Raw genomic sequence first — 15,094 nt, forward strand, 5'->3', positions numbered from 1 at the left:
TGACCCCCTGGGTGTTTTCATTTACTCTTGGAGGTCAATACTGATGTTTTGGAGAAGCTAATCTAACAGTTAAATGTCTTGTGAATTGAGCTTCAACCTTGATGATTACATGAACATCACCATGCTTTGGCATCAATATGATGTCTGCTACCCCACATTTTTGGGGTATTTTATATACAGTATTAACAATTTTTTTAAAACAATACATTAGTTTAAAATTCCCAGGGCCAAAGGAGACCTGGCACACACACTCTGAGATAATTTCCAGAAATGATGACTTCATCCAAAATTCCTAAATTATTTTATTTTACTTTGTAATGTAAAATGAAGGAGCTTGTCAATAATGAAGCAAAACTCTCATCAAGCTTACACAAAGCTTTAGAATACCCAAAGACATAAAAAGAAACCCATTGTAAGGATCATATTTTTTTAAAATAATCATAGCTGGGGTTTGCAATATTTTCTTTCTGAATTTTTTGATGCAAAATTCTATTGATGTGAAACTGAGTTATATAGCTATTATCTGTCACCATATAATATATAATTGATATGCTATGGTATTAAAACAAATTTGTGCAAAACAATGGAGTTGTTTTGCACAAATTTATTCTAACATCAAACTATATCAATTACATAGGCCATGGTTTCTCAACCTGTGGATTGTGACATTACAAGAAGTCTCACCCAATATTAATGCAAGGTTTTTACAAACCTAATCAAACTTGCCTATCCAGAGCTAGATTGCTATCAAAACCTAAAGTAATCCTTTTGGGCAGTTGTACTGATTCATTAAAAAACCCTACAATTATTTATCATTTGTAAAAAACACAGTTGCATAAAGTAAAATGAATGTAGCCCTTTTTTTTTTAAACAATGCCATATTAGCGATAACTTTGCCAGTATATTCTTAGTATGCAGTCAATTGTTATTCAAATAACAATATTAATCAATATTGTTAATTAATGTTGACTGAATTATTTTATTTTAATCAAGATTGAAATAGTGAGTATTTCTATAATCAATTCATATTAATTCTGATCTTTCACTCAATTTATTAAAAAACTCATTCTGTACTGCTTTAAAAATATTTTGCAATTTATTCCACAATTTCAATACAGGCTTTGTGTGGACTTGATATCTAAAAGACTCATAAACTAAGAAACCAAGAACACAAGCATCTGTCTAATACCCCTTACATTATATGCCATCAATTATATACTTTTAAGTGTAAATCTTCCATATAAAACATCTCAGGACAATAGGGATTTGAACTTAACCTCTTTGCCACAATCACCAATTGCATCTCTAATTATACTAATGAAACAAGATCAGCTCAATGACAGAAATGGCAAAAAAGCCCTTCTTCTAAATTAAACAGAAATACTAATTTTTATTTAATGCTCTAAGCACACGACTCTGCAAAACTGCAGCCAGCGGGACTTTTTAGCACTGTACTCTACATTCTGACAAATGAAATGTATATTTAAAGCTGTTGGAGATGTAGCCACAAATCTAGAACATTATACCATATGTGGTGGATGTGCCCCATCACAAAGAAATATTGGTGCAAAATTCAGAAATGGTTGGAAGAAATTACAGAGCAAAAAATAGAACTGAAGCCAGAAGCATTCTTATTAGAACTATTAGACCAAAAAATGGATAAACAATTTCAATACACAATAATACACGTATTCACTGCAGGTAAGATTGCTTTCGCGCAAAACTGGAAAAAAACCAATACGTCCGCAGATGAAATAATAATTAGAAAAGTACTTGAATGTGCAGAGATGGACAAAATGACAATAGAACTAAAAGAAAGAGAAGAATCGAATTTCTATAAAATATGGAATAGGAGAAATATCAGCTTCCATACAGCAAAAGAAAAAGTGCTTCATAACTCCAAAGTAAAACAGTAGAAACAGAAAAATTCACAGGGTTCCATCTGAGTCAATAACCCGAACCAAAGTTTATTCTTCCAAGCTTTGGGGCTCATGCTGGAGCCCATCATCATCAGAGAACTTCTCTCCATAATATATGCACTGCCTATTGTATTTATATGGCCCCTGTTTGTGTGTAAATTATTAATTAGGGTGTTGACATAAAGTCATTAATTGCTGTTTCCTTGTGTTGCCATGCCTCAGCTCTTAAGTACCTGATAGGCGGGTGATTAATCAGCATTTCTATTGACTTACAGAGATAAATCACATTTACACACCATTTAAGAGAGAATATAAAAAGCTAAGAAGGAAGCCAAAAGACAAGAATACATCAATTCTGGCCATCTACATCCAATAACCATGGATTAACACCAAACTATCTAGCAGAATATAATATCCTAATCAAGGTATTAAAGAACAAAACAATACCCCCGTATCAGGGATAATGATAATAACATATATATAGGTACGGGTACAACATAAGGAAATTGGATGTAAATGGAAAATAATGATTTGGAAAGAAGGATTAGAAATTTTTGTTACTAGAAATTATGGATGTTTAGCTAGAATAGGCCATAAGGATTCAGTGTTATTGGAGGATTTTAGAAATAGTAAATGAAATGCCAGTATGTGGTTATGTATTAAATCTTGGTATATTCTATGATGAAGGACGTTTAAACAATTATAGTCAAATGAAAATGGAGGTATGATGATGGTAACACATATAAATATCTGAGTTAAAATACTTGAGTTAATATGAAGTAATGTTTGTTGACTGTGGAAGAGATGCACGTAAGCTTTTTTGTAACCAACTGATACACTTTCTACAGTATGTAAAGAAGGATGTGTTGTGTTTGTCTTGAAAACTAAAAAAAAAACTTTAAAAAAACACTACCCCCAACAATGTCAGGGCAAATTACTGTATAGAAATTGGGAGCAAACCATTGGTGAAATTCATTTTTTTTACTACTGGTTCTGTGGGTGTGGCTTGATGGGTTTGGCAGGGGAAGGATCCCCATTCCCTCCCCACTCCAGAGGGAAGGAGACTGCAAAATCCCACCAGACTCGGGGGTCAGTCAGAGATGGTATTTGCCAGTTCTCCAAACTATTCAAAATTTCTGCTGCTGGTTCTCCAGAACCTGCTGAATTTTACCCCTGGAGCAAACCCCTTACACATTAGCATTGATGATGTTACCTAGTCAGCAAGTAAGCTATAGAAATTCTCTTCTATCAGATCTCATCCTAAAAATACAGAAATGGAGGAATTATGTTTCCTATGGGGCAAATTGACTCATCTTTCTTTCTTTTTTCAACATCTGTAATAATTAAATATTGATTTAATACTGAATTGGTCTAAATCCAGAGGTGGATTCAGTTTTTCCAGGACTGCTTTGGCATACAGGTATCTCTCATTTCTGCTGCTTCTAGAGTTAATTGCATCAAGCTCACCAATCAATAAACTGGAAACATATTAGGAAGTACTTTTTGTTGTGATTTTTCCGAATGTCTTGTACCAATATAAAATGTGTGATATATTGCTCTCCTAATGGAAATATGCCATTGGAACATATGCTGTATAACCAATGAAACTTGCCATCAACAATGTTGATTATCTAGATCAGAGGTGTCAAACTCACATCCTCATGTTGTCACATGATGTATCGCGACTTTCCCCCCTTTGCTAAAATGGGGGTGGGCTTCACCAGCGCATGATGCATCTGGTCTCCAGGCTGTGAGTTTAATACCCCTGATCTAGATGCAGCTTGGTAGGAAAAGGGAGGGAGGGATGCAAAACAACATAACTGATTCATACTAGAGGGCCTAGATTGCCAAGATTGAATGTGACAAACATATTTTCACTTCTAATAGCTTAGAGAGCACAATCACTAGGAACAAAGAGATGCTGGTGAGCCAGGAATGATGTCAAGCAGAATTGGCTGGCAGAGTGCAGGAAGATAACAATCATAGTTAAATAGTTGTAGGGCATACTAAAATATAATGCTTGCTCTCTTGGCCTACCTCCCTTTCTCTCAATCACATTTTCCTTCCTTCCTTCCTTCCTTCCTTCCTTCCTTCCTTCCTTCCTTCCTCCCTCCCTCCCTCCCTCCCTCCCTCCCTCCCTCCCTTCCTTCCTTCATCTCTAAATTTGCTTCCCCTGTTTGGATTTTGCTTGTCATTTTTATTGCTTTTCAAAATTCATTACATTCAACTAATTGAATAAGTGGTCTATCAAAAGAAATGGCCTATTTATGCCTTCAGGAAAAGAAGCTAGAGAGTAATATCTTTTCAGATGTTGATTAATATCTGTGCTTAACAAGGAGTTTTAGAAAAATTATTGCTCACAAATTTAATAATATAAAACTTGGTGCTGTTTTGCATGTAAAACTAACGGTACTATATCCACAGTTATGTAATTCAACAAACTGTTTTTTAAATCCTTTAAAAAACCCATAACAGTCTTTTTAATCAATATTCTGCTGAATTTAGATCTAGTTACTATATTAACATTGCTAGTTTTTGCTTTCAACTGAGATTAGAATTTCCATTGTTAAGCAAGAGAGTTGCTAAGTGAAACACTCAATTTTATCACCTTTTTTTGGCCAAGGTTGTTAAGCAAATAATTTGCAGTTATTAAGTTAATAACATGGTTGTTAAGTGAATCCCACATTTGCTGGTCAAAAACATGCTAGGCAGGCTGCGACTAGCAATCACATGACCCTGGGACACTGCAACCATCTTAAACTTATGCCACTTGCCAAATGGCCAAATTTTGATCACAGTTGTAACTCACTTTTTAAAATGTTGTTGTAACATTGAACAGTCACTAAACAAATGGTTTAAGGCTAGCACTAACCTCTAATCAAATATGTGTCTTTAGAAGCCATGCTAGACTGAAGTCTTACTCAAGTTTGAGATTAAACCTTTTTGAAATTGGTCAGTCTTCTCCTTTCTCAGCAAGCAAAGGATTCGATTGTGCTTGTGGGATTCCTTGCTGTAAGACTAATGGAAGAATTAAGGTTATGAAATGATATTTCACTGTTAATGAGCTGTGGTGGAGCAGTGGTTATAATGCAGTACTGCAGGCTACTTCTGCTGACTGCTGGCTGCCTGCAATTTGGCAGTTCGAATCTTACCAAGTTCAAGGTTGACTCAGCCTTCCATCCTTCTGAGGTGAGTAAAATGAGGACCCAGATTCTTGGGGGCAATATGCTGACTCTGTAAACCACTTAAAGTGGGCTGTAAAGTACTCTGTGAAGCAGTATATAAGTCTAAGTGTATTGCTAAGTGCTAAATTTCATGTGTGAATGGCCAGCTGCACAATAAGCAAGCTTTTCTTCAGCAGTTTCCCCAATGGATTTTTACCACTGTGCATTTAATTCATTTTTATTACACATGGAGGCATCAGTCCGTATTACTAACAGTTTTTACTAGGGGATAAAACAGAGTTATTGTGGTTCCAATCTTCTTTAGGATATGATGTGAAAAATTATAAATGAATTTATTTAGATGGCCTTGGATAAGCTACTCATTCTTAAACAGTTACCCATGGTGGAATCTGGAAATTTGAAGGCATAAGAGCATTCATAATTAAAACAAATAAACTTTTAGCAAATGGTTTACAAGGGGGATGTTAGAAGTAAGTACCAACTTTATAAGTTTGGCAAAAGCTCAGTGGTGGGGCCTGGCGTCCACCACATGAATGCGTGCATGCATCCTTACCTCTTGCAATGCTTCCGCGAGCCTCCGCAAAGCTCTAGCTGCTTGGCGGAGCATTGCACAGGTGCCACGCACTCTGTGCACATACACGGAAGCGCCAAAGAGCTCAAATACAGGTAAGGAGCTCGGACAGGCGGGTGGGCCCTCCGGAGCTCTGTACCAGAACGGTACCCGGTGCTCCAGGCAGGCACTGGTATGCTCGTACCGAGGCATACCGCCTGCAACCCACCACTACAACAGCTAAAGGTCTTCTAAGAAAAGGTTTCTTAATATAATTAATGGATCTCTTGGTATTAGCTCGTTCAGTAGCTTAAAGTACTTTTTAGACAAGCTCATCACCTTTACTGATTAAATTGCAATGAAATCAATGACTTTGCTCAGTACATATTTTTCCATCTGTATGTTTTATTAGTTAATCTTTAAATAATTAATTAGTTGTATTAGTCATTCTTATTTAAAAGAAGGTCTCTATATGGAACAGATTCTTTATTTCCAAAATTATTTTAAGTCAATTGTCTTGCTGCCATTCTTATCATAATGGTGTAGAAATAGGCTTGGAATAATTATAAATGATTATAGTTTGATATTTTGATATATTTGATATATTACAAAACTTACTTAAACTCTTCTGTTCACAAACCTTCCTACCCTCTAAATATGCTGATTGGGATCTATCAGTTAATCACTGATTTCCTGCCTTGTTTTTGAGAATTCAAGATAGGTTTCCCAATTTTGTTCTCATAATATTAACCATGTGAATTAGATTTGTTTAAGTAAAATATTTGGCCCAATGTCACGTCTTGAACTCCAGGGTTATATAGGATTTGAACCAGAGTCTTCCTGGTCTAAGTTAAGCATCATAATCATTGCATTCCATAAAATCAATCTAAGGAAGCTGGAAATGGTTGATGAAGACATAAATGTTCTCTAGAGGTTTCAAGAATAAAAGCTCTATATACTGAGATCAACTGACTGAAATGGCAGCTCAGAGAAATCGTAATGAAACAAATTTACAATTAAGTTGTCAATTGTTTCAATCTGCATATATTTGTAGATATAGATATAGCCGTAATTGAGAATCATGGCCTCTTTTCTTTTAAAAAGTTTTATCTAACACATGGAGGCATAGAACTTCTTAGTTTGCATTAATGAATAATTAATGAATTATTAATTGGTTTGTATTATTGGTTTGTTCTAAGCATCTGAGTCCTTTCTGAATCTGTGACAGTAGCTACAAGTTATGTTTGAAGGCATTCTCCATTCTCCTCACAAGATTTCCATGCTGGAGAAAGGATTAGGGGAATTGTTGGTTCATATGTCTGGGGTACCTCAAGTTAAAGGTTCTTGCAATTAATTTTTCAGATAAGCCAATGAGACATATATCTTACTCAGAAAGATGTTTATAAAGCTTTGGACAGTAATCTGAAATCTGTAGATAAAGTTTGGGTCCCTGAATCTTCTATTTGTGTCATCAAAAAAACCTTAGGAATTTGGCTGAATGTCTCTGAAAAACAGCAGGGTGGCTCTTTTTTTCTAGGGAGGCATAGAAAAAAAGAACTTCTGGAATTTTGGAAATCCCAGCTCTGTTATTTCAATTATTGATTCTACCATTGCTTTGCCTGCTTCAATCTTTGACTGCCAAAAAGAAAGAAAATAAATGTTATCTATTCTTGCCTGGGGGAGGGAGGGAAAGAAACTTGAAAACCATCATTGCTATGTGAAGTCCACATTTCTTTAGAGTTTTCATTTGATCGATTTATCTTTCTTTTCTTCCTTTGTCACTCTGCATTCTGCTTTTGTTTGTATTGTGGAACACCCGAATTAAAAAAAATGTAAAAAATTGCCAGCCCTCATTGTACCAATTAAGTAATATTAATAATAGAATTAGCACAATATTCTAGCTGAACTTGAACTCGAATTGTAAGGGGATGTTGACAGCTAAGAGAGTGATAGCTATTAACCATCCAGTTTTTGTTGTTTTTAATATTCAGCTCTGTGAAAGTTGATGCTTTGTCTACTGCTTAGCTACCTTGGAGTTTACATGAATTACAGATCATTGTCTTCAAAATAAAATATTACAAATTTGTTTCAGGAGTCCAATTCACCCTTAGCAAACTCCTTGGGAGAAATAAAAATGTATATACAGGAATGTGCATATTTAAGAGGATTAAGTCCTGTTGAATTCCAGATGGCTTAATTCAACTTAAGCTACCCATAAGAGCACATGATTTGAGTAATGGAAGTCCACTCATTTTTAAAAAGTTTTTTTTTAAAGCAACAAGACTGTTTCACCCCAAAATCAATCTCAGAAAGAGATTCCAGTACTATAAATCCAGCAAAAACTAAATGTTCAGATTTATGGTTAGGTAGAAAAGAATGATATCAGAGTTTATCCTCCCTATTCAACCCATCACCTTGACAACTTGTTAATATTGATTTCCTCTTTAAAAATAAGCAAAGTCTATAGTTTCATTATCTCAGAGTTTCAGGCCCCCACCTAGAGCAGTTCTAGTGGACTTCAACATTAGGTTGATGCTGAATAGGGAATTCTGGGAGCTGAAGTCCACACATCTCTAAGTTTGAGAAAGTCTGACTTAAGAACTTTGGATGTGTTCCCTAAAGTCCGGTAAAACAACTGTTATATTGTTATTTTTCAATAGGGCAGAAGGGACAAATCAATGAACTCAGGGAGAGTAATCATACTTCTTTGATTAGTTACATTTTAATAAAATAAACATTTTTCTCTGGTCTAGCACTCACTTCATCTTTACTATCTCAAAAAATCTGAGCAGAATCAGATTTAATTAGTATAATAAGAGACAATCAGAGATTCCCAGCTCTGCAGGTGAGTCTGGGAAGTTATAAAAGAAGGCAAAGACAAACCACTGTTACTCAGAAACTATATACAATTATCTAGGGAGTTGGCAAGAATCAAACACAATTCACGATGCAAGGACAACTCACAGCTTCAGAATGGCTGAATACCTGAGCTAAATGGTAGGGTAAAGATTCATGGATGCCTGAACAGATTGGCTGTGTTTGCACAGTATGTTAACTGGGTCAGTTAAAGAATCTTGTGTCTACATCTCATACAAACGAAACTGGATTAATTTCCATTTAACTTTGGCATGGCCTTAACATCTTATACAAACCCAGCCCATGTGATCATTTTATGTTTTTGCTTCTTAGCTTCAAATTCCATTTATTGGGTTTTACTTACATAGATGCACAGATGCAGGCACAATACAAATATCAGTTGTTGAATGAGGCCAGCTCTCTTATCCATGGAGAAGTGTTGGCCGCTTCCTGCCATCTAGTGGCTGTTGTTTAGACTACACCTTTGCTTTTTTATTTAAAAAGTTTTCTACGCTATCATTGATTATTCTCTGACAGCTGCAGAACTATATTAAATGCTTATGTGGGAATCGAGTCTACAACCTGTAGTTGGGTGTAAAGATAAGAAGCTGAGCTGAACTTGATTCCTGATGAAATTAGGGGCACATGATAATAGATTAAATATATATGATATTGAAGTATTAATTATGCCTCTTGGGCTTTGTTTGTATCAATACACTCCTATCTGGTATTGTGCGGAGCATGGATTTCAATCCTGTAGTTCTCCTCTGTTGACACTGAAAACTATAGAAGATGAAATCCAAAACATATGAATGGGGAGCATGTTTTTACTGCAATATTCTGATTCAAAAACAAGAATTTCAAACCTACGAATGGAAACAAAAAGAATTCCAATTTCAAAGAAAGAATGGGTCTTGTCCATAAAGCAGTCATCACATACAATTGAATTTTTCTATATTTCCAGTAAGCTAGAAAGTTTTGTTCAAGGTCTTAAGAAGGGATCTGACATCTAACAAGACAATATTGAAAGATGTTGAAGATGTAATTTTCTTCCTACGGCAAGTTGGAGAGGAAGTTCCCACCCTCAAAGCAAAATGGGACAATTTGCGGCCAACTCGCTGCAATCAACTCACCACAGTCATCTTGCCATGGCCATCTTGCTATGACGAATTGTCTTAGCCCCCCTCCCCCAAAAGGTGCCTTTAGACTGTTTTTTTCCCTTTTGGTTTAAGTATATAACTAGCATTGCCTTGGCTCTTATGCTTCAGCTTTCATCAAGTACATTTGAAGTAAGTTTTATTGCGGTCAGTGGGACTTAGGTCCAAGAAAGTATGCCTAGAAATAAGATATGGACCGTAAAAGTTTGTTTTGAGAGTGGAACGAGAGTGAAGAAAGCTTAAGACTTTCTTCTGTGAAACCATAGAATGCAAGGGAAATGGATGGTAGGATGATGGACTGGAGTTGGGAGTCTGTGGCCTAAATGCAGACCTACTGGACTGTTATTTCAGACTCCAAATCAATGTTTGGCAATTTAAGTTATATCAATTCCCAGAATTCCCCAGTCAGCAAGATTGAGAAATACTGCCCTAGACTTTCCTTAAACATATATTTACACTTGTCTGCTCCAAGTTGATACTATTCATTGTATGCTTTTTAATCCCAACTATAAAAGTCATGCATGTGTATCTATGTGTATGTGTCAATATTTCTTGGATTTTGATACACTAAACCGATGCAATACTCTGTGTGTGTGTGTGTGTGTGTGTGTGTGCACGCGCACACACACACCCACACACATAAAGCATCTTTTACTGTACTCTCTTTCAAGGGTAGAAAGAAAAGTCATTTATATTCTCTACAAATTTCAAACAAAATCAAGAAATGTTTGATAGGTAATTCATAAGATAAAGTAATATTAAATTTATCAAATATATGAATGATGGTCTGTGTGCTCTTCTTAACTGAAACTGGACTTTCAGTATTTTCCCATGAAGATGAAGATTCAAAATCTGAATTCTACCTTTTAATATGTTGCATATTTTATATCTATATTTTGCCTTTCTCTAAGTGGCTCAAATAAATAATATGTGGTCACCTCTCATTTTATCATTACCATTGTTTTGAAAGACTTTAATGTGAAGTAGACGAAAATAATCTAATAAGTGTCACATTGAATCGGCTCGAACATGGCTACCTCTGGTTCTCTGGCTGAACATATCATTAAATCAAAATAGTATATTGTAATTCATGATCTATATTTGATAGCTGAGTCCAATTAGTTTATAATTTGCTCCACAGCTAAATTTGGCACAGTGGTAATTTGAATCTGATAAGTGAACTTGGTCCCTTTTGCATTTCAGGTGTGTTTCATAGGCTTTTCTTTTCACAGGTGAATTTCCAACGTTGCCAAATAAAACATGAGCCATTCTTTGTATCAAGGTGGAAGCTGTGACATTTTAAAAAGAAGCATCTCATGAACTAGATCTCTTAGTAACAATAGTCCGGAACATACGGAGATCTTGATCATGCTATGGAGGTGATACTTGCTTAAGCTACATTTTATCAGTTAGTATTATTGTGGTTTGCATCCTTAGGACCATTAACACTGCTATTAGTCTTTGTTCCCATGGTTAGTTAACTCTGCCTGGCAGGTGACATATGATTGGATCATGCAAATACATCTTTAAGTGAGGAAGGAGGCAGTCAGTGGTACGACACCCCACACCCCACCAAAGAACCATTGATGGGTCCAGTGACGTGCGGTGAGGTTTATGGCTGGTGAGGCTGGTGACGTCATCAGGAAGGCGGGGAATGGGACCACATGTGCTGAAGGCTCAGGCTCAACCCGCCTTCCTGAGCGTGCTCCACCGGCTCGCGCTCCACAGTCCTCGAAAGTGACTGGGGAACGACGAGAACCTTCCTGCCTCTGCTGGACTTTGCGCGCTCCTCGCGACTGCATATTGCAGTCGTGAGGAGCGCGCGAAATCCAGCAGAGGCAGGAAGGTTCCCGTCGTTCCCCAGTCGCTTTCGTGCCTTCGTCATCCGGGAGCATTCTGCCTCCGCAGCTCCCGGGTGCGGCCGGACGGATGTATATAATATTATAATATTATATATATAGTATATAATATTATATACTATTATTTCATGAAGAGAGGTGAAGCTCTGCCTCCCCTGCCTCCCCTGACCGCACATCCCTGATGGGTCCAATATGCTGAATAATTTTCATCCAGACTTCAATCTTCTCTTCTTGGGGAAGGGTGCCCAGCTTGCAACTACAGTGGGTATTCAAGGAAATTGATTATTTGAAACTTTCAGTCATGTTTCAAGCCAAGACACAGTGTGGAATGAATATATATTTATTTACCTTATATATATGTGTGTGTGTGTGTGTGTGTTGTATTTGTACTGATAAATAAATAAAGGGAGACTAGTATAGATCTATTTCGAGCTAATTAGCTCTCATCAGCTAGCCATACCCTTACTGGGATTTGAACCTGGGCTGTATATATCTTAGGCAGGAGTCTTAGCCACTAAGCCACAGGCTCGCCTCCTTAGCACTTAAGAAATGGTACTTATGCCAGTCTTCAAAATTACAGCCATTGCAGTGCCCTCGTGGTCACATGACACTGGGTGCTTGGCAGACCACCTACAATGACTACCAAGGGCACTTCAGTTTCTCCTACCTACGTATCTCCACCCCACCTCTACCCTTTTGGCCACCCAGCGCTTTGCCACCCAGCTGACTTTGGCTATGTTCCTTCCTCCTCCTTTCCAAGGTCTTGCATGGCAGAGTGCAGAGCAGCTAAAAGAGCAGAGATTTGGGGGGAAGGTGGGGGTGCTTGGCAGTTCTCTCCTAATGACTGCAAGAAGGGCTACAAAAACTGCTGTTGCTAAGTGGTACAGTAATCGGATATTTTGCCCAATCCCTGCATTGCTTAGTGACATAAATCCCACACCCGATTAGGGTCATTAAACAAGGACTACCTGTACTTTTCTTTGGCCTCAGGAAGAACTAGGGTGGTGTTGACATGACTCTAGCAGTTTTTGATTTTTCAGGTATTTCAATACCCCAAGTCATATTCATACACAATTAAGAAGAGTCCATCACATCTGTTATGATGTGTGTTCATAAGGGAAGTGGCAGCATTCTATGTAAATGGACCACTACACTGTATATACATATTGTGCCTGAGCTGTGCCTGAGCAGTTACTCCTAAGTGCTACTTAGGATATTTTTTGTCTGAGGCATTAAAAATGTGGCTCTAAGGATCCATGATGATGCCATTCCCAGTTGTTACCTTATCCATTATTTGATCTTTATTTATTTTTAAAAGGAAAATGTTGCAGAAGTCATGCTTTAGGGCAGGAATGTCAAACTTAAGGCCCACAGGTGACACAACTTGTGATGTGGTTGGATCTGGCCTACAGGACCGTTCAGGTTCACTCAGTGCAAAAAGGAAAGATCAGGCCAGAGAAGCTTCAGCCGGGGCTACCCAGTGCGAAGAGGAAAAGTAAAGTCAGCGTAGCTTTGGCCCAGTCTACCCAATGTGAAGAGGAAACATTCCAGCAGTTTGGGGAGTGGCGTCAAGCTGACCACACCCATCCAGTCGGCAACGCCCACCCGGCCCCTTGAGGTCAACCACAGTCCTGATGCATCCCTCAATGAAATTGAGTTTGACACTCTTGCTCTAGGGCATTGAAGCAAAAAGGAGGGACTAGAAGCTTTTGAAGACCAGGACAAGGAACTATTGTTGGATCAAGGGTTTCAAAATGAAGGAATCTGAATGAGAAAGGTATGTCTCCAGAATTCATTTCTGGTTCTCATTTGATAGTTAGAAATAATATTGTGTGCTGAACACTGAATTTAAAATATTAGTTATCTTCTATTATCCAGTCACTCACGCCCTGGGGACGTCCCGCCTGGATTACTGCAATGCTCTCTACATGGGGCTCCCCTTGAGATGCGCTCGAAGGCTGCAGCTGGTCCAGAATGCGGCCGCGCGGGCAATTATGGGGAGTACCAGGTACTCCCATGTAACACCTCTCCTGCGCGAGCTGCACTGGCTACCTGTGGCTTTTCGGGTGCGTTTCAAGGTGTTGATTCTCACCTTTAAAGCCCTCCATGGCTCAGGACCTAGTTATTTGCGGGATCGCATCCTACCCCATACGTCCCTGCGACCAATTCGCTCTCACAGGGAGGGACTCCTCCGGGTGCCGTCCGCCAAACAAAGCCAGCGGGCGACGCCCAGGAGTAGGGCCTTCTCTGTGACGGGCCCGACCCTCTGGAACGACCTCCCCCCTGACATTAGAATCATTACTGACCTCCGCTCCTTCCGTAAGGAACTCAAGACCCACCTGTTCTAATTAGCTGGCCTGACCCAATCGCAATCATGATCTAATCCCTTGATCTTCCTGACTGGTTATTTTAAATTGGGGTATTTTAATTTGGTTTTAATCATTAATTAATCTAGGCATTATTGTACAGACTTATGTTTAATTTGCTTTTATGGGGTTTTGTAATTTGCTGTATATAATGCTGTATATAATGTTTTTATTCTGTCTGTACACCGCCCCAAGTCCCCTAGGGGAGAGGGAGCGGTTAATAAATCCAATAAAAGTAAAGTAAAGTAAAGTAAAGCCAAATTTAAATTATTTTCATCTTTGCTGTATTATTATCTGTAAACTATTTACTTGCAATATAAAAATTCTCTTAATGGAAATAGGTTTTATCTTGAAGTTTAAACTTTTAAATGAACATTTCATTCACATCTGTTAACTGTCCAATTTATGAATCAGAAAATTACCATTTCACAGCTTGCTCATATTTGCAAAACTATATATTAGCTCAAAATCCACAGGGCCAAGGAAGACATGATACATCTATTCAAACTATTTTCTGAAGCACCAAAAGACAAGACAAGAAACAATAGTTGAAAACTAACTAAGGAGAGAAGCAAATTAGAACTAGGGAGAAATTTCCTAATGGTGAGAGTAATTAACCAATGGAATAACTTGCCTTCAGAAGTTGTGGGTGTTCTATCATTGTAAAACTTTCAAAAAGATACTGGACAACCATTTGTCTGAAATGATATGGGGTCTCCTGCTTGAGCAGTGGGTTCATCTAGAAGACCTCCAATCTCCCTTCCAAATCTTTATTATTTTATTCTATTCTACCTTCTTTGAAATAATTCCCAGGAATGGTAACTTTCTCTAAAATTCTTGAAATATTTTACTTATTTTATTTTTGTAATGTAAAATGAAGGAGCTTATGTTAGCAACGAAAGAAACTAAACTGCCATCAAGCTTACACAAGGTTTTAGTATGTCCAAGAACATTGTTTGCTTATAGAATGGTTGTAAAAATTAAAGGCTGTTATTTGAGAAGTAATCCCTAAAAATTATTTGTCCCGTTGATTAATAATGTGTAAGTATGTTCAAGTCAAAGAATTCACCCATCTTTCAAATAGCAGATCCCTATGCTATAACCTCTTTCAATTATCCCTTTTTATTTTATGCTTTATATGGTCATGAAGATACAAATTTGGCATATTGGTTTATTATCTCTGTTAAATGAAAGTCAGTCTA

This window comes from Natrix helvetica, assembly GCF_964273705.1.
Source record: "Natrix helvetica genome assembly, chromosome: Z".
In the NCBI taxonomy this organism is placed as follows: Eukaryota; Metazoa; Chordata; class Lepidosauria; order Squamata; family Natricidae; genus Natrix; species Natrix helvetica.